Here is a 24,710-nt window from a genome sequence, read left to right on the forward strand (position 1 = left end):
GAATTGTATATTAGCTACTAAGTATGAACTTAACGGGTAGGTACTACCCGAATTTAAACTTATAAAACGCTAATATGAAGAAAAAGCTTTTATAAATGAGTTCATATTATGCTACGAAATACTATTAACTACTCTTAATATTCTGTATGATTAACTTGTTCCATTTAACTATTTTGAAGGAAATGGCACCGACTACTCGACACACCGTGAATATGAATGAAGAGGAATCCCGTACTTTTCTAGCTTCAAACATAGCCGTAAGTACAGGCTGCGCTACATACCAACAATAACCTTGGATCTAGCAGTACAGGAAATCGTGTAGGATGCACCTACAAAGAATTCACTGCCTGCAAACCTTTGGAATTTGATGGAACCGAAGGACCGATCGGATTGAAACGGTGGACCGAGAAGGTCGAATCGGTGTTTGCCATAAGTAAGTGTACTGAAGAGGACAAAGTAAAGTACGCTACGCATACCTTCACAGGTTCTGCGTTAACATGGTGGAATACCTATCTAGAGCAAGTGGGACAAGACGATGCGTACGCACTACCGTGGTCAGCATTCAAGCACTTGATGAACGAGAAGTACCGTCCCAGAACCGAGGTCAATAAGCTCAAGACAGAACTTAGAGGGTTACGAACCCAAGGATTTGATATTACCACGTACGAAAGACGATTCACAGAATTGTGCCTATTGTGTCCGGGAGCATTCGAAGATGAGGAAGAGAAGATCGACGCGTTTGTGAAAGGATTACCGGAAAGAATCCAAGAAGATATAAGTTCACACGAGCCCGCCTCCATACAACAGGCATGTAGAATGGCTCACAAACTCGTGAACCAAATTGAAGAAAGAATTAAAGAACAGACTGCTGAAGAGGCCAATGTGAAGCAAGTCAAAAGAAAGTGGGAGGAAAACGGTGATAAGAATCACCAATACAACAACAGCAATTACAACAATAATCGCAACAATTATCCCAACAATCGCAACATCAATCGCAACTACAACAAACGGCCCAACAACAACAACAACAACAACAACAGCAACTACAACAATCATCCCAACAACAATAATAACCGCAACAACAACAACAATCAGAAGCAGCTATGCCAAAGGTGTGAAAAGAATCACTCGGGGTTCTGCACCAAATTTTGCAACAAGTGTAAAAGAAATGGTCATAGCGCGGCGAAGTGTGAGGTCTACGGACCAGGGGTTAATAGAACGAAAGGAACAAATGGTGTCGGAACGAGTAATGGCGGAGCAAGTAGTGTCGGAGCAAGTTATGCCAATGTAGTTTGTTATAAATGTGGAAAACCGGGCCACATTATTAGAAATTTCCCGAACCAGGAGAACACGAATGGACAAGGCCGTGGAAGAGTTTTCAATATTAATGCGGCAGAGGCACAGGAAGACCCGGAGCTTGTTACGGGTACGTTTCTTATTGACAATAAATCTGCTTACGTTTTATTTGATTCGGGTGCGGATAGAAGCTATATGAGTAGAGATTTTTGTGCTAAATTAAGTTGTCCATTGACGCCTTTGGATAGTAAATTTTTACTCGAATTAGCAAATGGTAAATTAATTTCAGCAGATAATATATGTCGGAATCGAGAAATTAAACTGGTTAGTGAAACATTTAAGATTGATTTGATACCAGTAGAGTTAGGGAGTTTTGATGTGATAATCGGTATGGACTGGTTGAAAGAAGTGAAAGCGGAGATCGTTTGTTACAAAAATGCAATTCGCATTATACGAGAAAAAGGAAAACCCTTAATGGTGTACGGAGAAAAGGGCAACACGAAGCTACATCTTATTAGTAATTTGAAGGCACAAAAACTAATAAGAAAAGGTTGCTATGCTGTTCTAGCACACGTCGAGAAAGTACAAACTGAAGAAAAGAGCATCAATGATGTTCCCGTCGCAAAAGAATTTCCTGATGTATTTCCGAAAGAATTACCGGGATTACCCCCACATCGATCCGTTGAATTTCAAATAGATCTTGTACCAGGAGCTGCACCAATAGCTCGTGCTCCTTACAGACTCGCACCCAGCGAGATGAAAGAACTACAAAGCCAATTACAAGAACTTTTAGAGCGTGGTTTCATTCGACCAAGCACATCACCGTGGGGAGCTCCTGTTTTGTTTGTCAAGAAGAAAGATGGTACATTCAGGTTGTGTATCGACTACCGAGAGTTGAACAAACTTACCATCAAGAACCGCTACCCACTACCGAGAATCGATGACTTATTTGATCAACTACAAGGCTTGTCTGTTTATTCAAAGATTGACTTACGTTCGGGGTATCATCAAATGCGGGTGAAAGAAGATGATATTCCAAAGACTGCTTTCAGAACACGTTACGGTCATTACGAGTTTATGGTCATGCCGTTTGGTTTAACTAATGCACCAGCTGTGTTCATGGACCTTATGAACCGAGTGTGTGGACCATACCTTGACAAGTTTGTCATTGTTTTCATTGATGACATACTTATTTACTCAAAGAATGACCAAGAACACGGTGAACATTTGAGAAAGGTGTTAGAAGTATTGAGGAAGGAAGAATTGTACGCTAAGTTTTCAAAGTGTGCATTTTGGTTGGAAGAAGTTCAATTCCTCGGTCACATAGTGAACAAAGAAGGTATTAAGGTGGATCCGGCAAAGATAGAAACTGTTGAAAAGTGGGAAACCCCGAAAACTCCGAAACACATACGCCAGTTTTTAGGACTAGCTGGTTACTACAGAAGGTTCATCCAAGACTTTTCCAGAATAGCAAAACCCTTGACTACATTAACGCATAAAGGGAAGAAATTTGAATGGAATGATGAACAAGAGAAAGCGTTTCAGTTATTGAAGAAAAAGCTAACTACGGCACCTATATTGTCATTGCCTGAAGGGAATGATGATTTTGTGATTTATTGTGATGCATCAAAGCAAGGTCTCGGTTGTGTATTAATGCAACGAACGAAGGTGATTGCTTATGCGTCTAGACAATTGAAGATTCACGAACAAAATTATACGACGCATGATTTGGAATTAGGCGCAGTTGTTTTTGCATTAAAGACTTGGAGGCACTACTTATATGGGGTCAAAAGTATTATATATACCGACCACAAAAGTCTTCAACACATATTTAATCAGAAACAACTGAATATGAGGCAGCGTAGGTGGATTGAATTATTGAATGATTACGACTTTGAGATTCGTTACCACCCGGGGAAGGCAAATGTGGTAGCCGATGCCTTGAGCAGGAAGGACAGAGAACCCATTCGAGTAAAATCTATGAATATAATGATTCATAATAACATTACTACTCAAATAAAGGAGGCGCAACAAGGAGTTTTAAAAGAGGGAAATTTAAAGGATGAAATACCCAAAGGATCGGAGAAGCATCTTAATATTCGGGAAGACGGAACCCGGTATAGGGCTGAAAGGATTTGGGTACCAAAATTTGGAGATATGAGAGAAATGGTACTTAGAGAAGCTCATAAAACCAGATACTCAATACATCCTGGAACGGGGAAGATATACAAGGATCTCAAGAAACATTTTTGGTGGCCGGGTATGAAAGCCGATGTTGCTAAATACGTAGGAGAATGTTTGACGTGTTCTAAGGTCAAAGCTGAGCATCAGAAACCATCAGGTCTACTTCAACAACCCGAAATCCCGGAATGGAAATGGGAAAACATTACCATGGATTTCATCACTAAATTGCCAAGGACTGCAAGTGGTTTTGATACTATTTGGGTAATAGTTGACCGTCTCACCAAATCAGCACACTTCTTGCCAATAAGAGAAGATGACAAGATGGAGAAGTTAGCACGACTGTATTTGAAGGAAGTCATCTCCAGACATGGAATACCAATCTCTATTATCTCTGATAGGGATGGCAGATTTATTTCAAGATTCTGGCAGACATTACAGCAAGCATTAGGAACTCGTCTAGACATGAGTACTACCTATCATCCACAAACTGATGGGCAGAGCGAAAGGACGATACAAATGCTTGAAGACATGCTACGAGCATGTGTTATTGATTTCGGAAACAGTTGGGATCGACATCTACCGTTAGCAGAATTTTCCTACAACAACAGCTACCATTCAAGCATTGAGATGGCGCCGTTTGAAGCACTTTATGGTAGAAAGTGCAGGTCTCCGATTTGTTGGAGTGAAGTGGGGGATAGACAGATTACGGGTCCGGAGATTATACAAGAAACTACCGAGAAGATCATCCAAATTCAACAACGGTTGAAAACCGCCCAAAGTCGACAAAAGAGCTACGCTGACATTAAAAGAAAAGATATAGAATTTGAAATTGGAGAGATGGTCATTCTTAAAGTTGCACCTTGGAAAGGCGTTGTTCGATTTGGTAAACGAGGGAAATTAAATCCAAGGTATATTGGACCATTCAAGATTATTGATCGTATCAGACCAGTAGCTTACCGACTAGAGTTACCTCAACAACTCGCGGCTGTACATAACACTTTCCACGTCTCTAATTTAAAGAAATGTTTTGCTAAAGAAGATCTCACTATTCCGTTAGATGAAATCCAAATCAACGAAAAACTTCAATTCATCGAAGAACCCGTCGAAATAATGGATCGTGAGGTTAAAAGACTTAAGCAAAACAAGATACCAATTGTTAAGGTTCGATGGAATGCTCGTAGAGGACCCGAGTTCTCCTGGGAGCGTGAAGATCAGATGAAGAAGAAATACCCGCATCTATTTCCAGAAGATTCGTCAACACCTTCAACAGCTTAAAATTTCGGGACGAAATTTATTTAACGGGTAGGTACTGTAGTGACCCGAACTTTTCCATGTTTATATATATTAATTGAGATTGATATTTACATGATTAAATGTTTCCAACATGTTAAGCAATCAAACTTGTTAAGACTTGATTAATTGAAATATATTTCATATAGACAATTGACCACCCAAGTTGACCGGTGATTCACGAACGTTAAAACTTGTAAAAACTATATGATGACATATATATGGATATATATATAGTTAACATGATACTATGATAAGTAAACATATCATTAAGTATATTAACAATGAACTACATATGTAAAAACAAGACTACTAACTTAATGATTTTTAAACGAGACATATATGTAACGATTATCGTTGTAAAGACATTTAATGTATATATATCATATTAAGAGATATTCATACATGATAATATAATGATAATATAATAATTTAAAATCTCATTTGATATTATAAACATTGGGTTAACAACATTTAACAAGATCGTTAACCTAAAGGTTTCAAAACAACACTTACATGTAACGACTAACGATGACTTAACGACTCAGTTAAAATGTATATACATGTAGTGTTTTAATATGTATTTATACACTTTTGAAAGACTTCAATACACTTATCAAAATACTTCTACTTAACAAAAATGCTTACAATTACATCCTCGTTCAGTTTCATCAACAATTCTACTCGTATGCACCCGTATTCGTACTCGTACAATACACAGCTTTTAGATGTATGTACTATTGGTATATACACTCCAATGATCAGCTCTTAGCAGCCCATGTGAGTCACCTAACACATGTGGGAACCATCATTTGGCAACTAGCATGAAATATCTCATAAAATTACAAAAATATGAGTAATCATTCATGACTTATTTACATGAAAACAAAATTACATATCCTTTATATCTAATCCATACACCAACGACCAAAAACACCTACAAACACTTTCATTCTTCAATTTTCTTCATCTAATTGATCTCTCTCAAGTTCTATCTTCAAGTTCTAAGTGTTCTTCATAAATTCCAAAAGTTCTAGTTTCATAAAATCAAGAATACTTTCAAGTTTGCTAGCTCACTTCCAATCTTGTAAGGTGATCATCCAACCTCAAGAAATCTTTGTTTCTTACAGTAGGTTATCATTCTAATACAAGGTAATAATCATATTCAAACTTTGGTTCAATTTCTATAACTATAACAATCTTATTTCAAGTGATGATCTTACTTGAACTTGTTTTCGTGTCATGATTCTGCTTCAAGAACTTCGAGCCATCCAAGGATCCATTGAAGCTAGATCCATTTTTCTCTTTTCCAGTAGGTTTATCCAAGGAACTTAAGGTAGTAATGATGTTCATAACATCATTCAATTCATACATATAAAGCTATCTTATTCGAAGGTTTAAACTTGTAATCACTAGAACATAGTTTAGTTAATTCTAAACTTGTTCGCAAACAAAAGTTAATCCTTCTAACTTGACTTTTAAAATCAACTAAACACATGTTCTATATCTATATGATATGCTAACTTAATGATTTAAAACCTGGAAACACGAAAAACACCGTAAAACCGGATTTACGCCGTCGTAGTAACACCGCGGGCTGTTTTGGGTTAGTTAATTAAAAACTATGATAAACTTTGATTTTAAAGTTGTTATTCTGAGAAAATGATTTTTATTATGAACATGAAACTATATCCAAAAATTATGATTAAACTCAAAGTGGAAGTATGTTTTCTAAAATGGTCATCTAGACGTCGTTCTTTCGACTGAAATGACTACCTTTACAAAAACGACTTGTAACTTATTTTTCCGACTATAAACCTATACTTTTCTGTTTAGATTCATAAAATAGAGTTCAATATGAAACCATATCAATTTGATTCACTCAAAACGGATTTAAAATGAAGAAGTTATGGGTAAAACAAGATTGGATAATTTTTCTCATTTTAGCTACGTGAAAATTGGTAACAAATCTATTCCAACCATAACTTAATCAACTTGTATTGTATATTATGTAATCTTGAGATACCATAGACACGTATACAATGTTTCGACCTATCATGTCGACACATCTATATATATTTCGGAACAACCATAGACACTCTATATGTGAATGTTGGAGTTAGCTATACAGGGTTGAGGTTGATTCCAAAATATATATAGTTTGAGTTGTGATCAATACTGAGATACGTATACACTGGGTCGTGGATTGATTCAAGATAATATTTATCGATTTATTTCTGTACATCTAACTGTGGACAACTAGTTGTAGGTTACTAACGAGGACAGCTGACTTAATAAACTTAAAACATCAAAATATATTAAGAGTGTTGTAAATATATTTTTGAACATACTTTGATATATATGTATATATTGTTATAGGTTCGTGAATCAACCAGTGGCCAAGTCTTACTTCCCGACGAAGTAAAAATCTGTGAAAGTGAGTTATAGTCCCACTTTTAAAATCTAATATTTTTGGGATGAGAATACATGCAGGTTTTATAAATGATTTACAAAATAGACACAAGTACGTGAAACAACATTCTATGGTTGAATTATCGAAATCGAATATGCCCCTTTTTATTAAGTCTGGTAATCTAAGAATTAGGGAACAGACACCCTAATTGACGCGAATCCTAAAGATAGATCTATTGGGCCTAACAAACCCCATCCAAAGTACCGGATGCTTTAGTACTTCGAAATTTATATCATATCCAAAGGGTGTCCCGGAATGATGGGGATATTCTTATATATGCATCTTGTTAATGTCGGTTACCAGGTGTTCACCATATGAATGATTTTTATCTCTATGTATGGGATGTGTATTGAAATATGAAATCTTGTGGTCTATTGTTACGATTTGATATATATAGGTTAAACCTATAACTCACCAACATTTTTGTTGACGTTTAAAACATGTTTATTCTCAGGTGAATATTAAGAGCTTCCGCTGTTGCATACTAAAATAAGGACAAGATTTGGAGTCCATGTTTGTATGATATTGTGTAAAAACTGCATTCAAGAAACTGATTTCGATGTAACATATTTGTATTGTAAACCATTATGTAATGGTCGTGTGTAAACAGGATATTTTAGATTATCGTTATTTGATAATCTACGTAAAGCTTTTTAAACCTTTATTTATGAAATAAAGGTTATGGTTTGTTTTAAAAATGAATACAGTCTTTGAAAAACGTCTCATATAGAGGTCAAAACCTCGCAATGAAATCAATTAATATGGAACGTTTTTAATCAATAAGAACGGGACATTTCAAGTGTGTCTTATCGAGTTTGTTAGGATGCATTAGTGAGTCTGGACTTCGACCGTGTTTACTTGAAAAATGATTGCTTAACAAATTTTGTTGGAAACTATATATTTTTAACATGTGAATATTATGTGATATATTAATCTCTTAACGCGTTTGATATTGTGTGATAGATGTCTACCTCTAGAACAAGTCCCATTGACTCACCTAATAATAATGAAGAGTAAAATGTAAATTGGAATGATTCGTGGACTGATTCACAAGTTCCCGAAGAGGAACCGGAAGAAGAGTCGGAACCGGAAGAAGAATCGGAACCGGAAGAAGAATCGAAACCGGATGAAGAAATAGAACCGGTGGGGGAAATAATAAAACGGTTAAGTAAAAGAAAATCCTCAACCAACCGACCAAGGTTAATTATGGTCAATGGTGTTTCCGCCAAGGAAGCAAAATATTGGGAGGATTACCAATTCTCCGATGAATCGGATTCCGACGAGAATTCCGATGATGTTATAGAAATTACCCCAACTGAATTTAAAAAGGCAAAAGAAAATAATTAGGGAAAGGGCATAAAAATAGAGAAATCTAATTCCAACCCCGATGAACTTTATATGTATCGTCAACCCCCGAAGTCCTTAAGTTGTAACAATGACCCGGGAACCTCTAAACCACCAGGTTTTTCTAAACCAATGTGGACAACGACGGCTCGTATTAGGGGAACATCATATATCCCTAGAAACTTGGAAAAACGATCCAAAACCGAAGAAGAAGAAACAAGCGAGTCAGAATAAGATAGTTGTATTCGTGTGGTGTAATATATGTAATATAGTGTGCTTATGCTTTATGATATATGTAAAAATTACTTGTATTAATAAGTATTTTTTTATGAATCTAACTCTTGTCTATTTTACAGTATAAAAACACAAAATGGATAGACAACCCAATATTTTAAGAGACCTACCCGGAGACATGATTGATGAAATCTTGTCTAGAGTCGGTCAGAATTCTTCGGCACAACTATTTAAGGCGAGATCACTTTGTAAGACATTCGAAGAACGTTCCAAGAATGCCTTGGTTTATAAAAGGCTTTCGTTCGAAAGATGGGGGATATCACATTGGGAAATCCATAAGTTACGATGTGTTTACTTTGACGCATATATTACGGGGAACCCAAATGCTATTTTACGCAACGGGTTAAGAAATTATTTTGACTCAGTATATCCGAATATAGGACTTCGTGATTTAGAAAAAGCGGCTAACATGCAACATAAAGAAGCATGTTATGCTTACGGATTAGTAATGTTCGCTTCTCACCAAAGTGAGAACAAGAACATCGGGCTACAACTATTAAACAAAACGTTCCCACAAGTGACAGAGTCGGTAATTGGGGTAAGAAATGAGGTTTTTAGATTGTTACGGTACTGTTGGACATTACGTAACCCTCGTCCCTTTGACGACGTTACAACACGCTGTTTTATCAACGGCCATAACGGTTATGTTCCACAAGACCAAGGATGGGAAGTAATCCTAGTAAAACCAGAATGCATGACTTGTTTCTGGACGTATGAATTACGTGTCTTTATTGCCTTTACTGAACGACTTGTGTACTAGCTAGAATTATCTTCACAACCATCTTGTATCAAATTTATTGTGTGCTATATTTCATGCTATATGTAAAATAAGCGGTATTGTAAGTTTGTAAAATATTGTGTAAAAGTTTGAATGCGAAATATTATTATAATCAGTTTTTCATATAGAATTGTAGTAGTTGAATTGTATATTAGCTACTAAGTATGAACTTAACGGGTAGGTACTACCCGAATTTAAACTTATAAAACGCTAATATGAAGAAAAAGCTTTTATAAATGAGTTCATATTATGCTACGAAATACTATTAACTACTCTTAATATTCTGTATGATTAACTTGTTCCATTTGACTATTTTGAAGGAAATGGCACCGACTACTCGACACACCGTGAATATAAATGAAGAGGAATTCCGTACTTTTCTAGCTTCAAACATAGCCGCAGTACAGGCTACGCTACATACCAACAATAACCTTGGATCTGGCAGTACAGGAAATCGTGTAGGATGCACCTACAATGAATTCACTGCCTGCAAACCTTTGGAATTTGATGGAACCGAAGGACCGATGGGATTGAAACGGTGGACCGAGAAGGTCGAATCGGTATTTGCCATAAGTAAGTGTACTGAAGAGGACAAAGTGAAGTACGCTACGCATACCTTCACAGGTTCTGCGTTAACATGGTGGAATACCTATCTAGAGCAAGTGGGACAAGATGATGCTTACGCACTACCGTGGTCAGCATTCAAGCACTTGATGAACGAGAAGTACCGTCCCAGAACCGAGGTCAATAAGCTCAAGACAGAACTTAGAGGGTTACGAACCCAAGGATTTGATATTACCACGTACGAAAGACGGTTCACAGAATTGTGCCTATTATGTCCGGGAGCATTCGAAGATGAGGAAGAGAAGATCGACGCGTTTGTGAAAGGATTACCGGAAAGAATCCAAGAAGATATAAGTTCACACGAGCCCGCCTCCATACAACAGGCATGTAGAATGGCTCACAAACTAGTGAACCATATTGAAGAAAGAATTAAAGAACAGACTGCTGAAGAGGCCAATGTGAAGCAAGTCAAAAGAAAGTGGGAGGAAAACGGTGATAAGAATCACCAATACAACAACAACATCAATTACAACAATAATCGCAACAATTATCCCAACAATCGCAACATCAATCGCAACTACAACAAACGGCCCAACAACAACAACAACAACAACAACAACAACAGCAACTACAACAATCATCCCAACAACAATAAAAACCGCAACAACAACAACAATCAGAAGCAGCTATGCCAAAGGTGTGAAAAGTATCACTCGGGGTTCTGCACCAAATTTTGCAACAAGTGTAAAAGAAATGGTCATAGCGCGGCGAAGTGTGAGGTCTACGGACCAGGGGTTAATAGAACGAAAGGAACAAATGGTGTCAGAACGAGTAATGGTGGAGCAAGTAGTGTCGGAGCAAGTTATGCCAATGTAGTTTGTTATAAATGTGGAAAACTGGGCCACATTATTAGAAATTGCCCGAACCAGGAGAACACGAATGGACAAGGTCGCGAAAGAGTTTTCAATATTAATGCGGCAGAGGCACAGGAAGACCCGGAGCTTGTTATGTAACGACCCGTCAAAATCGCTATTGACGCGGCACGTTAATCATTGATTCCACAGTGAGATTTTGACCTCTATATGATACGTTTTGATAAAATATTGCATTCATTAAAATAAGTGACTTTCTAAACATAGAAAGTTATAAACATGTGGGCGAGTGCTTAGGTATAAGCAAAACCCCGAAATACATAAGTCTTTAATTTACAGGTTGACATCACAGTCCAGTTATTTATTACACAACGCAGTTTTATTTTGAATGCAATAAACTTTGTACAAAGCATGAGAGACTCCATGCAGGCAACAAGCACATCACAGCGGAAGCATTCTAAGGACCTGAGAATAAAACATGCTAAAAAGTCAACACGAATGTTGGTGAGTTATAGGTTTAATTGCTCGAGTCATAAACATATATAAAGATAGACCACAAGATTTCATCAAAAGTTTATCAATAGATTCTACGTAACAGAGCACCCTGGTAACTAAACTTAACGCTATAGTGATAATTACCCCATTCGTTTTAATACACGCAAACCAACGTGTCTTAAACTCAAATAACATACGTCCGTTAAAAGGCTAGCGCTCTAGCTCGGACGGGGATGTCAAGCCCTATGGATCCATATACAATTATTCGCGCCCACCAGTCCATATCCTATGTACTGGCAGCTACTAGTTACCAAAGCTAAGGGATTTTCGGTTTAACTCAGTGTAGAATTTTGTATGTACTTGTGTCTTATTGCGTTTAAAATAAATTGCATGTATTCTCAGCCCAAAAATATTTAAAGTATTTAAAAAGGGAGACTATAACTCACAGTTCAATATTGCGATTCAATATTGTAGGCAAATTGCGTAGACGTAATGATGGTAGATGACTGTATGGTTGGCCTTGGATTCAAGAACAATACCCCGAATAATACCTAATATTTCCTTAGCTTAAAGCGGTTTGAAACCCGAATTAAAAACACCCTCGTATATACCTTATTATTATTAAACTTAAATTTAAAATTATAATTATAATATAAATATAAATATTAAGAGAAATGTGAAAAACATTCGTCGAACGAACTGCGTATTTATATTACTTTTCGATTTACTGTAGCTCATGCGATCGCATGAGTTTTCAGTGTTTTTGCCATGCGATCGCATGGCCGCCTTTTCTGTTTCTGTTTGCTAGTTCGTCGACATCAAATAGTGTTTACTGTAGCAAATAGTGTGTTACTGTAGCAAATAGTATTTACTGTAGCAAATAGTATTTTACTGTAGCAAATAGTGTTTACTGTAGCAAATCACTGTAGCAAACTCGTTTTCACTGTAGCACTGTAGCAAAATACGGTTTCACTGTAGCAAATAGTGTTTTACTGTAGCAAATTGTGTTTTACTGTAGCAAAGTAATTTTTACTGTAGGAAAGTCGTTTTTACTTGTACATATATATATATACATACATATAATTGTTCATGAATCGTCGAGAGTAGTCAAAGGTAATTGTATATATGTAACAGTTCTAAAATTTTGAGACTCAATCTAACAGACTTTGTTTAACGTGTTAAAATAATAAATCGTATAGAGAATTGGTTTAAATAAGTCAAAAATTTTCGGGTCATCACAGTACCTCCCCGTTAAAGAAAATTTCGTCCCGAAATTTTGAGTAGTACCTGTTTTATGAGCGATATCAGTGAACAAATGTGGATACTTTTGCTTCATTTGATCCTCACGTTCCCAAGTAAACTCGGGTCCTCGTCTTGCGTTCCAACGAACTCTAACTATCGGTATTTTGCTTTGTTTTAATTGTTTGACCTCACGGTCCATGATTTCAACAGGTTCTTCGACAAAATGGAGTTTATCATTGATTCGTATTTTGTCAAGAGGAATTATGACATCCTCTTCAGCTAAACATTTCTTCAAATTTGACACGTGAAATGTGTCGTGAACACTACTAAGTTCTTGCGGTAGCTTTAATCGATAAGCAACTGTTCCAATTCTTTCGGTGATTTCAAAGGGTCCCACGTACCTAGGACTTAGCTTTCCTCGTTTACCGAATCGTACAACGCCTTTCCAGGGTGACACTTTCAACATGACTTTGTCGCCCACTTGAAATTCTAGCGGTTTTCTTCTTACATCAGCATAACTCTTTTGGCGACTCATGGCCGTTTTCAATCGCTGTTGTATTTGAATGATCTTTTCGGTGGTTTCATGAATAATTTCTGGTCCAGTAAGTTGTCTTTCTCCTACTTCACTCCAACATATAGGAGATCTGCACTTTCTACCGTAAAGTGCTTCAAATGGCGCTGCGTTGATGCTCGTATGATAGCTGTTATTGTATGAAAATTCTGCCAACGGTAAGTGTCGATCCCAACTGGTTCCAAAGTCAATCACGCATGCCCGTAACATGTCTTCCAATGTTTGTATTGTTCTTTCACTTTGACCATCTGTCTGTGGGTGATAAGCGGTGCTCATATCTAATCGAGTTCCCAATGCTTTTTGTAATGATTGCCAAAAACGTGATGTGAATCGGGTGTCACGATCAGATATGATAGAGATGGGTACACCATGCCTGGAAACTACTTCCTTCAAATATAGGCGTGCTAATTTCTCCATACTGTCTGTCTCCTTTATTGGTAGGAAGTGAGCTGATTTAGTTAGACGATCAACTATCACCCAAATAGTATCATGACTACTTGCAGTCCTTGGCAATTTCGTAATGAAATCCATGGTTATTCTTTCCCATTTCCACTGCGGAATTTCTGGTTGTTGCAGTAATCCTGACGGCTTTTGGTGCTCAGCTTTGACCTTTGCACACGTTAAACATTTGCTTACATAAGTAGCAATTTCTGTTTTCATATTAGGCCACCAATAAAACTTCTTGAGATCGTGGTACATTTTTCCATTTCCTGGGTGAATTGAGTACCTCGTTTTGTGTGCTTCATCCAGTACTAGTTGCCTTAGGTTACCATGTTTTGGTACCCATATCTTACCAGCAAAATACAGGGTTCCATCGGCTTTTACTTCAAGTTGTTTTTCTAACCCTTTGCTCATTTCGCCTTTTTCGTTTTCTTCTTTTAAAGCTTCTAACTGTGCTGCTTGAATTTGCTTTGTGAGATCAGTACGAATTGTAATATTCAAAGCTCGAACCCTAAGAGGTTTTACTCTTTCTTTTCGACTTAAGGCATCAGCTACAACATTAGCCTTTCCGGGGTGGTAACGGATTTCACAATCGTAATCGTTTAACAACTCTACCCAGCGACGTTGCCTCATATTGAGTTGTTTTTGATCAAAAATATGCTGAAGACTCTTATGGTCAGTGTACACTATACACTTGGTGCCATATAGATAGTGTCTCCATATTTTGAGTGCAAAAACTACTGCTCCAAGTTCTAAATCATGCGTCGTATAGTTCTTTTCATGAATTTTTAGTTGTCGTGAGGCATATGCGATGACTTTTGTGCGTTGCATTAATACACATCCTAAACCTTGGCGTGAAGCATCACAATAGATCACGAAATCATCATTTCCTTCCGGTAATGACAAAATGGGTGCAGACGTTAACTTCTTCTTTAATAACTGGAATGAGGATTCCTGTTCTGTGGACCAATCATACTTCTTTCCCTTTTGAGTCAATGCAGTTAAGGGTTTGGCGATTCTAGAGAAATCTTGAATGAATCTTCGGTAGTAACCAGCAAGACCTAAGAATTGGCGAATTTGTGTTGGAGTCTTCGGGATTTCCCATTTACTAATGGCTTCGATCTTGGCGGGGTCAACTTTAATTCCATGTTTACTGACAACATGGCCCAAAAATTGTACTTCTTGTAACCAGAAATCACACTTCGAAAATTTTGCGTACAATTCTTCTTTCTTGAGTATCTCTAGTACCAGTCTTAAGTGTTGCTCATGTTCTTCCTTGTTCTTCGAGTAAATCAATATGTCGTCGATAAAAACAATGACAAATTTGTCTAAATACGGTCTACAGATGCGATTCATTAGATCCATGAATACTGCTGGAGCATTAGTCAATCCAAAAGGCATGACTAAAAATTCATAGTGACCGTAACGGGTTCTGAACGCTGTTTTAGGAACATCTTCTTCCTTTACTCTCAGCTGATGATATCCGGAGCGTAGATCAATCTTAGAATAAACACTTGATCCTTGCAATTGATCAAACAAATCATCAATCCTCGGTAATGGGTACCGATTCTTGATCGTTAATTTGTTTAATTCTCGGTAATCTATGCACATTCTCATAGATCCATCCTTCTTCTTGACGAACAGAATAGGAGCACCCCAAGGTGAAAAACTAGGACGAATAAATCCACGGTCCGATAATTCTTGCAACTGGTCTTGTAATTCTTGCATTTCTGAAGGTGCAAGTCTATATGGAGATCGGGCTACAGGTGCAGCTCCTGGTATGAGATCAATCTGGAATTCTACACATCTGTGTGGAGGTAGCCCCGGTAATTCTTCTGGAAATACTCCGGGATATTCTCTTACAACCGGCATGTCATCAATGCTTCTTTCTTCAGTATCGATCTTCTTTACGTGCGCCAGAATAGCATAACAACCTTTTCTTATAAGTTTCTGGGCCTTCATACAGCTGATAAAGTTCAGTTTTGAGTTGTTCTTCTCCCCATAAATCATTAATGACGTTTCATCCTTACGAGGGATGCGGATTGCTTTCTCAGCGCAAACAACTTCCGCTCTTGTTTTGGACATCCAGTCCATGCCAACGATTACATCAAAACTTCCTAATTCTACGGGTATCAAATCAATTTTGAAGGTTTCACCAGCGAGATTCATTTCGCAACCATGGCAAATTTTATCGGCTTTTATCAGTTTACCATTAGCTAATTCAATAGTATATTTATCGTCTAGAGGTAATGATGCACATTTTAGTTTAAAACTAAAGTCTTTACACATATAACTTCTATCAGCACCCGTATCAAACATAATAGAAGCTAGTTGATTATTAACGGTAAACGTACCCGTGACAAGATTAGGATCCTCACGTGCTTTACTGGCACTAACATTAAATGCCCTCCCACGTGCGGGTTCTTTGTTCTTCTCCTTATCAGGGCATTGATTTATAAAGTGACCAGACTTCCCGCATCCATAACATTTCTTGACATCGGTCAATTTTGTCTTTACTTCAGAAACGGTGGCATAACAATCTTTCGCCACATGTCCTTTCTTGTTGCACTTATCACAGACCACTTGGCAATATCCTGCATGATGTGTGTAACACCTTTTGCAGAACGGATGAGGTCCCTTATAGTTTGGACTTGCAGTTGCCCCATCTTGTTTACCTTTAAAAGTTTCTTGTTTCTTCAGGTGAGTACTTTTTCCCTTATAGTCTTCCCATTTCCTCTTTCCTTCAGTTGTCTTGACTTCGGTAATTGGTGCCTTAATCGAACTCTCTGTGATCTGGTCCATGAGTTGGTGTGCCATTGTCATGGCTTCCTGCATCGTATTTGGTTTGGACGATGTAACATTTCCTTTTATATTGATCGATAAACCATCAATATACATTTCTATCTTTCGTTTCTCATTTGGCACCAATTCGGGACACAACAAGGCTAGTTCCATGAAATGCTTTTCATAGTTATTGAGATTCGCGCCGATAACCTTCAGATTACGTAACTCCGATTCCATTTTTCTGATCTCGTTTCGAGGACAGTACTCCTCGATTAGCATCTTTTTCAGTTCTTCCCAAGAGATATCATATGCCGTATCTATTCCTTCTGCTTTAGCATAATTGTTCCACCAAGTAAGTGCACCATCTTGCAACGTGCACGAAGCATACTTTGACTTGTCTCCATTCGCACAATTACTGATTTTGAAAACGGACTCCATCTTTTCAAACCATCGGGTTAGACCGACTGGTCCCTCAGTTCCACTAAACGTCTGTGGTTTGCATCCTTGAAAAGTTTTGTATGAGCATCCGTTTCGTGAATTTGTGTTTACGGCTGCTGCTTTGGCTGCTGCTTCGGCTGTTGCTTTTGCTGCTTCGGTTGCAGCAATTCTTTCATTCACACGTTTCTCGACTAGTTGTTCAAACTCAGCATCCGACATTTGAGACATGTTTCTTCAATAAACACAACAGATATAATTTAATCATATAGAATTTTATAGATAAAATGAGTTATCAATAGTTAATCGTAGCATATTAATAATATGAACCGATTATTATAAAAGCCTTTTCTTCTTATTAGCATTTTATAATTATTTCTAGGGTATTACCTACCTGTTAAGTTCATACATAATAGCTAGTACAAGGAATTAACTACTAAAATCCTAATAATATTCCACTATGAAAAATTATAGCGAGTTACTACATTATTATGTAATAATAATAATAAGAAGTAGTAATAATACAAATAATCATTCCATGCATTTATTATTAATAAACCAAAATAATACAATACCATACAATACTGATATTTTACATATGCTTATTTTACATAACAAGATAGAGTAGCACACATAAGCAATAAAATAGCGCATGGAAGATTTATGGTTGCGAGGTCGTTCATTCAGAACTATCAGAAACTTCTTCCCATTTGGTTCTCTCTGCCAATTGTTTGTGTGCACATGGTCCGACAGACATTCTGGCAGTGTATTTTATTTTTAGTTGGGGTTTTGAGGTACCCATTTCCTCAGTGGGTTTAATACAATAAGGGTGGTTACGGATCGAATGGTCCTGTTCTTTTTTAATAATTAAGGGCATTTTATTATTGTGGTTGTTTTTATTATCTATAGCAAGTTGGAATTTCTCCTTAGTGATCTCTTTTATTTCATTAGCGAAATCCTCCTCCTTACTGATCTCGTCTGATGATGAACTGTCTGAGTCATGTGTAGGAGAATATGATGACGAACTGCAAGAATATGTACCGGTGGTCATGAACCGAAATCTGCCAGGCGTAATCGGCACAACCCGCCCGTCGGCGGTATATCTGGACCAATGTCCAAATTTGTTTAGAAATGGACGATCCTCGTTTACTCCAGGGATCATGGGTCCATGCCAATGATACTATGGCTCCGGAAAACTAAAGCTGGGTGGAGCTGGAACCTCCTCTGGGTTTACCGGGAGTTGAGATTCCCCGGCTAACACAATTTCTTCTTTAATAGGTATTGGAACGCCCTTTTCAGCTGTGGATAGAATAGATTCAGTGTCCGATTCCGAGTCGTACAAAATGATAGGATTAGAAGAAGTCATCTATCACATAATTGAAACAACAATTACGTTAGCATATAAATATATCACATATAATGTTTTTGACCAAATAATAAGCAAAAATCAGTAAAAACAGATATGGTCATAGTCCAGACTCACTAATGCATCCTAACAATTACCAGTTAAACACACTAATGTAACTTCTGGTTCCCTATGACCTCAAGCTCGGATACCAACTGTAACGACCCGTCAAAATCGCTATTGACGCGGCACGTTAATCATTGATTCCACAGTGAGGTTTTGACCTCTATATGATACGTTTTGATAAAATATTGCATTCATTAAAATAAGTGACTTTCTAAACATAGAAAGTTATAAACATGTGGGCGAGTGCTTAGGTATAAGCAAAACCCCGAAATACATAAGTCTTTAATTTACAGGTTGACATCACAGTCCAGTTATTTATTACACAACGCAGTTTTATTTTGAATGCAATAAACTTTGTACAAAGCATGAGAGACTCCATGCAGGCAACAAGCACATCACAGCGGAAGCATTCTAAGGACCTGAGAATAAAACATGCTAAAAAGTCAACACGAATGTTGGTGAGTTATAGGTTTAATTGCTCGAGTCATAAACATATATAAAGATAGACCACAAGATTTCATCAAAAGTTTATCAATAGATTCTACGTAACAGAGCACCCTGGTAACTAAACTTAACGCTATAGTGATAATTACCCCATTCGTTTTAATATACGCAAACCAACGTGTCTTAAACTCAAATAACATACGTCCGTTAAAAGGCTAGCGCTCTAGCTCGGACGGGGATGTCAAGCCCTATGGATCCATATACAATTATTCGCGCCCACCAGTCCATATCCTATGTACTGGCAGCTACTAGTTACCAAAGCTAAGGGATTTTCGGTTTAACTCAGTGTAGAATTTTGTATGTACTTGTGTCTTATTGCGTTTAAAATAAATTGCATGTATTCTCAGCCCAAAAATATTTAAAGTATTTAAAAAGGGAGACTATAACTCACAGTTCAATATTGCGATTCAATATTGTAGGCAAATTGCGTAGACGTAATGATGGTAGATGACTGTATGGTTGGCCTTGGATTCAAGAACAATACCCCGAATAATACCTAATATTTCCTTAGCTTAAAGCGGTTTGAAACCCGAATTAAAAACACCCTCGTATATACCTTATTATTATTAAACTTAAATTTAAAATTATAATTATAATATAAATATAAATATTAAGAGAAATGTGAAAAACATTCGTCGAACGAACTGCGTATTTATATTACTTTTCGATTTACTGTAGCTCATGCGATCGCATGAGTTTTCAGTGTTTTTGCCATGCGATCGCATGGCCGCCTTTTCTGTTTCTGTTTGCTAGTTCGTCGACATCAAATAGTGTTTACTGTAGCAAATAGTGTGTTACTGTAGCAAATAGTATTTACTGTAGCAAATAGTGTTTTACTGTAGCAAATAGTGTTTACTGTAGCAAATCACTGTAGCAAACTCGTTTTCACTGTAGCACTGTAGCAAAATACGGTTTCACTGTAGCAAATAGTGTTTTACTGTAGCAAATTGTGTTTTACTGTAGCAAAGTAATTTTTACTGTAGGAAAGTCGTTTTTACTTGTACATATATATATATACATACATATAATTGTTCATGAATCGTCGAGAGTAGTCAAAGGTAATTGTATATATGTAACAGTTCTAAAATTTTGAGACTCAATCTAACAGACTTTGTTTAACGTGTTAAAATAATAAATCGTATAGAGAATTGGTTTAAATAAGTCAAAAATTTTCGGGTCATCACAGTACCTCCCCGTTAAAGAAAATTTCGTCCCGAAATTTTGAGTAGTACCTGTTTTATGAGCGATATCAGTGAACAAATGTGGATACTTTTGCTTCATTTGATCCTCACGTTCCCAAGTAAACTCGGGTCCTCGTCTTGCGTTCCAACGAACTCTAACTATCGGTATTTTGCTTTGTTTTAATTGTTTGACCTCACGGTCCATGATTTCAACAGGTTCTTTGACAAAATGGAGTTTATCATTGATTCGTATTTCGTCAAGAGGAATTATGACATCCTCTTCAGCTAAACATTTCTTCAAATTTGACACGTGAAATGTGTCGTGAACACTACTAAGTTCTTGCGGTAGCTTTAATCGATAAGCAACTGTTCCAATTCTTTCGGTGATTTCAAAGGGTCCCACGTACCTAGGACTTAGCTTTCCTCGTTTACCGAATCGTACAACGCCTTTCCAGGGTGACACTTTCAACATGACTTTGTCGCCCACTTGAAATTCTAGCGGTTTTCTTCTTACATCAGCATAACTCTTTTGGCGACTCATGGCCGTTTTCAATCGCTGTTGTATTTGAATGATCTTTTCGGTGGTTTCATGAATAATTTCTGGTCCAGTAAGTTGTCTTTCTCCTACTTCACTCCAACATATAGGAGATCTGCACTTTCTACCGTAAAGTGCTTCAAATGGCGCTGCGTTGATGCTCGTATGATAGCTGTTATTGTATGAAAATTCTGCCAACGGTAAGTGTCGATCCCAACTGGTTCCAAAGTCAATCACGCATGCCCGTAACATGTCTTCCAATGTTTGTATTGTTCTTTCACTTTGACCATCTGTCTGTGGGTGATAAGCGGTGCTCATATCTAATCGAGTTCCCAATGCTTTTTGTAATGATTGCCAAAAACGTGATGTGAATCGGGTGTCACGATCAGATATGATAGAGATGGGTACACCATGCCTGGAAACTACTTCCTTCAAATATAGGCGTGCTAATTTCTCCATACTGTCTGTCTCCTTTATTGGTAGGAAGTGAGCTGATTTAGTTAGACGATCAACTATCACCCAAATAGTATCATGACTACTTGCAGTCCTTGGCAATTTCGTAATGAAATCCATGGTTATTCTTTCCCATTTCCACTGCGGAATTTCTGGTTGTTGCAGTAATCCTGACGGCTTTTGGTGCTCAGCTTTGACCTTTGCACACGTTAAACATTTGCTTACATAAGTAGCAATTTCTGTTTTCATATTAGGCCACCAATAAAACTTCTTGAGATCGTGGTACATTTTTCCATTTCCTGGGTGAATTGAGTACCTCGTTTTGTGTGCTTCATCCAGTACTAGTTGCCTTAGGTTACCATGTTTTGGTACCCATATCCTACCAGCAAAATACAGGGTTCCATCGGCTTTTACTTCAAGTTGTTTTTCTAACCCTTTGCTCATTTCGCCTTTTTCGTTTTCTTCTTTTAAAGCTTCTAACTGTGCTGCTTGAATTTGCTTTGTGAGATCAGTACGAATTGTAATATTCAAAGCTCGAACCCTAAGAGGTTTTACTCTTTCTTTTCGACTTAAGGCATCAGCTACAACATTAGCCTTTCCGGGGTGGTAACGGATTTCACAATCGTAATCGTTTAACAACTCTACCCAGCGACGTTGCCTCATATTGAGTTGTTTTTGATCAAAAATATGCTGAAGACTCTTATGGTCAGTGTACACTATACACTTGGTGCCATATAGATAGTGTCTCCATATTTTGAGTGCAAAAACTACTGCTCCAAGTTCTAAATCATGCGTCGTATAGTTCTTTTCATGAATTTTTAGTTGTCGTGAGGCATATGCGATGACTTTTGTGCGTTGCATTAATACACATCCTAAACCTTGGCGTGAAGCATCACAATAGATCACGAAATCATCATTTCCTTCCGGTAATGACAAAATGGGTGCAGACGTTAACTTCTTCTTTAATAACTGGAATGAGGATTCCTGTTCTGTGGACCAATCATACTTCTTTCCCTTTTGAGTCAATGCAGTTAAGGGTTTGGCGATTCTAGAGAAATCTTGAATGAATCTTCGGTAGTAACCAGCAAGACCTAAGAATTGGCGAATTTGTGTTGGAGTCTTCGGGATTTCCCATTTACTAATGGCTTCGATCTTGGCGGGGTCAACTTTAATTCCATGTTTACTGACAACATGGCCCAAAAATTGTACTTCTTGTAACCAGAAATCACACTTCGAAAATTTTGCGTACAATTCTTCTTTCTTGAGTATCTCTAGTACCAGTCTTAAGTGTTGCTCATGTTCTTCCTTGTTCTTCGAGTAAATCAATATGTCGTCGATAAAAACAATGACAAATTTGTCTAAATACGGTCTACAGATGCGATTCATTAGATCCATGAATACTGCTGGAGCATTAGTCAATCCAAAAGGCATGACTAAAAATTCATAGTGACCGTAACGGGTTCTGAACGCTGTTTTAGGAACATCTTCTTCCTTTACTCTCAGCTGATGATATCCGGAGCGTAGATCAATCTTAGAATAAACACTTGATCCTTGCAATTGATCAAACAAATCATCAATCCTCGGTAATGGGTACCGATTCTTGATCGTTAATTTGTTTAATTCTCGGTAATCTATGCACATTCTCATAGATCCATCCTTCTTCTTGACGAACAGAATAGGAGCACCCCAAGGTGAAAAACTAGGACGAATAAATCCACGGTCCGATAATTCTTGCAACTGGTCTTGTAATTCTTGCATTTCTGAAGGTGCAAGTCTATATGGAGATCGGGCTACAGGTGCAGCTCCTGGTATGAGATCAATCTGGAATTCTACACATCTGTGTGGAGGTAGCCCCGGTAATTCTTCTGGAAATACTCCGGGATATTCTCTTACAACCGGCATGTCATCAATGCTTCTTTCTTCAGTATCGATCTTCTTTACGTGCGCCAGAATAGCATAACCACCTTTTCTTATAAGTTTCTGGGCCTTCATACAGCTGATAAAGTTCAGTTTTGAGTTGTTCTTCTCCCCATAAATCATTAATGACGTTTCATCCTTACGAGGGATGCGGATTGCTTTCTCAGCGCAAACAACTTCCGCTCTTGTTTTGGACATCCAGTCCATGCCAACGATTACATCAAAACTTCCTAATTCTACGGGTATCAAATCAATTTTGAAGGTTTCACCAGCGAGATTCATTTCGCAACCATGGCAAATTTTATCGGCTTTTATCAGTTTACCATTAGCTAATTCAATAGTATATTTATCGTCTAGAGGTAATGATGCACATTTTAGTTTAAAACTAAAGTCTTTACACATATAACTTCTATCAGCACCCGTATCAAACATAATAGAAGCTAGTTGATTATTAACGGTAAACGTACCCGTGACAAGATTAGGATCCTCACGTGCTTTACTGGCACTAACATTAAATGCCCTCCCACGTGCGGGTTCTTTGTTCTTCTCCTTATCAGGGCATTGATTTATAAAGTGACCAGACTTCCCGCATCCATAACATTTCTTGACATCGGTCAATTTTGTCTTTACTTCAGAAACGGTGGCATAACAATCTTTCGCCACATGTCCTTTCTTGTTGCACTTATCACAGACCACTTGGCAATATCCTGCATGATGTGTGTAACACCTTTTGCAGAACGGATGAGGTCCCTTATAGTTTGGACTTGCAGTTGCCCCATCTTGTTTACCTTTAAAAGTTTCTTGTTTCTTCAGGTGAGTACTTTTTCCCTTATAGTCTTCCCATTTCCTCTTTCCTTCAGTTGTCTTGACTTCGGTAATTGGTGCCTTAATCGAACTCTCTGTGATCTGGTCCATGAGTTGGTGTGCCATTGTCATGGCTTCCTGCATCGTATTTGGTTTGGACGATGTAACATTTCCTTTTATATTGATCGATAAACCATCAATATACATTTCTATCTTTCGTTTCTCATTGTAGCAAATAGTGTTTACTGTAGCAAATCACTGTAGCAAACTCGTTTTCACTGTAGCACTGTAGCAAAATACGGTTTCACTGTAGCAAATAGTGTTTTACTGTAGCAAATTTTGTTTTACTGTCGCAAAGTAATTTTTACTGTAGGAAAGTCGTTTTTACTTGTACATATATATATATACATACATATAATTGTTCATGAATCGTCGAGAGTAGTCAAAGGTAATTGTATATATGTAACAGTTCTAAAATTTTGAGACTCAATCTAACAGACTTTGTTTAACGTGTTAAAATAATAAATCGTATAGAGAATTGGTTTAAATAAGTCAAAAATTTTCGGGTCATCACATGTTACGAGTACGTTTCTTATTGACAATAAATCTGCTTACGTTTTATTTGATTCGGGTGCGGATAGAAGCTATATGAGTAGAGATTTTTGTGCTAAATTAAGTTGTCCATTGACGCCTTTGGATAGTAAATTTTTACTCGAATTAGCAAATGGTAAATTAATTTCAGCAGATAATATATGTCGGAATCGAGAAATTAAACTGGTTAG

Source organism: Rutidosis leptorrhynchoides, chromosome 4 (assembly GCF_046630445.1).
Source record: "Rutidosis leptorrhynchoides isolate AG116_Rl617_1_P2 chromosome 4, CSIRO_AGI_Rlap_v1, whole genome shotgun sequence".
In the NCBI taxonomy this organism is placed as follows: Eukaryota; Viridiplantae; Streptophyta; class Magnoliopsida; order Asterales; family Asteraceae; genus Rutidosis; species Rutidosis leptorrhynchoides.